Here is a 2,500-nt window from a genome sequence, read left to right on the forward strand (position 1 = left end):
AAGCTCTTTTAAAACATACAAAAACTACTGATTTAACACAAAAATTTCGTTTTTAATGACCATCAAGTAAAGAAAAATCACACGGAATTAGGCAACTGAGTCTCTCAATCCCCGTAAAGCTCTTTTAAAAGATACAAAAACTACTTATTTAACACAAAAATTTATTTTTTAATGACCATCAAGTAAAGGAAAATCACACGGAATTAGGCAACTGAGTCTCTCAATCCCCGTAAAGCTCTTTTAAAAGATACAAAAACTACTTATTTAACACAAAAATTTCATTTTTAATGACCACCAAGTAAAGGAAAACCACACGGAATCCGGCAACTGAGTCTCTCAAACCCTGTAAAGCTCTTTTAAAAGATACAAAAACCTCTGATTTAACACAAAAATTTCGTTTTTAATGACCACCAAGTAAAGGAAAACCACACGGAATCCGGCAACTGACTCTCTCAATCCCCGTAAAGCTCTTTTAAAAGATACAAAAACTACTGATTTAACACAAAAATTTCGTTTTTAATGACCACCAAGTAAAGTAAAACCACACGTAATCCGGCAACTGACTCTCTCAATCCCCGTAAAGCTCTTTTAAAAGATACAAAACTACTGATTTAATACAAAAATTTCGTTTTTAATGACCACCAAGTAAAGGAAAACCACACGGAATCCGGCAACTGAGTCTCTCAATCCCCGTAAAGCTCTTTTAAAAGATACAAAAACTACTGATTTAACACAAAATTTTCGTTTTTAATGACCACCAAGTAAAGTAAAACCACACGGAATCCGGCAACTGAGTATCTCAATCCCCGTAAAGCTCTTTTAAAAGATACAAAAACTACTGATTTAACACAAAAATTTCGTTTTTAATGACCACCAAGTAAAGGAAAACCACACGGAATTAGGCAACTGAGTCTCTCAAACCCTGTAAAGCTCTTTTAAAAGATACAAAAACTGCTGATTTAACACAAAAATTTCGTTTTTAATGACCACCAAGTAAATAAAAATCACACGGAATTAGGCAACTGAGTCTCTCAAACCCTGTAAAGCTCTACGGAATCAGGCAACTGAGTCTCTCAAACCCTGTAAAGCTCTTTTAAAAGATACAACAAATGACCACAAAGTTTCGTTTTTAATGACCACCAAGTAAAGAAAAACCGGCAACTGAGTCTCTCAATCCCCGTAAAGCTCTTTTAAAACTGTGACAAGCTAAACCACGACAAAGCACTACTCTCGTGGAACTCAATCCCCATTTAACTCAACCCCCGTGCAACTGACCCCCCTTGTAACTGAATCCCTGTCTAACCGAAACCCCCGTGTAACTGGACCCCCTTTAACTGAAATCTCATGCAACTCAACCCTCCAAGCAACCCATCTCCCTCAAAACATTTTTCAATCATTTTCTCGTTAAATTGACAATACGCTCCAAAACATCACTTGTGTTTTATACAGTACATAATCATGGCATCTCCTCCAATTCAAAAATCCCATTGCCCCTTTTTTTTTTGCAAAGGTTTATCAAACATCTCCGATTGTAAATGTATTAAAAAATTTTCCACTCACTAATCAGCCCTTTTTTGCAAATGTTAAACAAGAAATAAAAACTGTCTGCTTTTCAAAAACTTGTCCGTTAAAACTCGAAACAAGACGCGGTGGTTTTATAATACAGGTTTAATTAATTGCGTAAATCTCTTGGCAAAGAGTGTAATGACCTGTAGAATAGAATACCTACCAGAAAGCAAATTACATGGAAATTGCTATACGTCTCGTAGAATAACATGGTATTTGCTATACGTCTCGGGGAAATGGTACCTTCTTCTCTACTATTGGGCTACATATTGTAATGTAGTAAATTAATAGTTACCTAATGTTGTGTAGGGGGATTTTATTTAATTTGTATGTGTTGAATGCAGATATTTGAACTTTGTTCTCTTGTGTATGAAGGTCTGAAAAATGCATTTCAACTACTTACAAAAACTACTTATTTAACACAAAAATTTCGTTTTTAATGACCACCAAGTAAAGAAAAACCACACGGAATTAGGCAACTGAGTCTCTCAAACCCTGTAAATCTCTTTTAAAAGATACAACAAATGACCACAAAGTAAAGAAGTACCACACGGAATAAGGCACCTGAGTCTCTAACCCACATTACCGGTCTTTTAAAAGATACAAAAAATAATTATTTAAAACAAAAATTTCTTTTTTATTGACCACAAATTAAATCAACAACACACGGAATCAGGAAACTTAGTCTCTAAAACCCTGTAAAGCTCTTTTAAAAGATACAAAAAATGACCAAAAAGTAAAGAAAAACCACATGGAATCAGGCAACTGAGTATCTCAAACCCCTTAAAGCTCTTTTAAAAGATACAAAAACTACTGATTTAACAAAAAAATTTCGTTTTTAATGACCACCAAGTAAAGAAAAACCACATGGAATCCGGCAACTGAGTCTCTCAATCCCTGTAAAACTCTTTTGAAAGATACAAAAACTACTTAT

Source organism: Artemia sp. Qi Xiang Cuo, chromosome 3, assembly GCF_049724085.1.
Source record: "Artemia sp. Qi Xiang Cuo chromosome 3, ASM4972408v1, whole genome shotgun sequence".
Taxonomy (NCBI): domain Eukaryota; kingdom Metazoa; phylum Arthropoda; class Branchiopoda; order Anostraca; family Artemiidae; genus Artemia; species Artemia sp. Qi Xiang Cuo.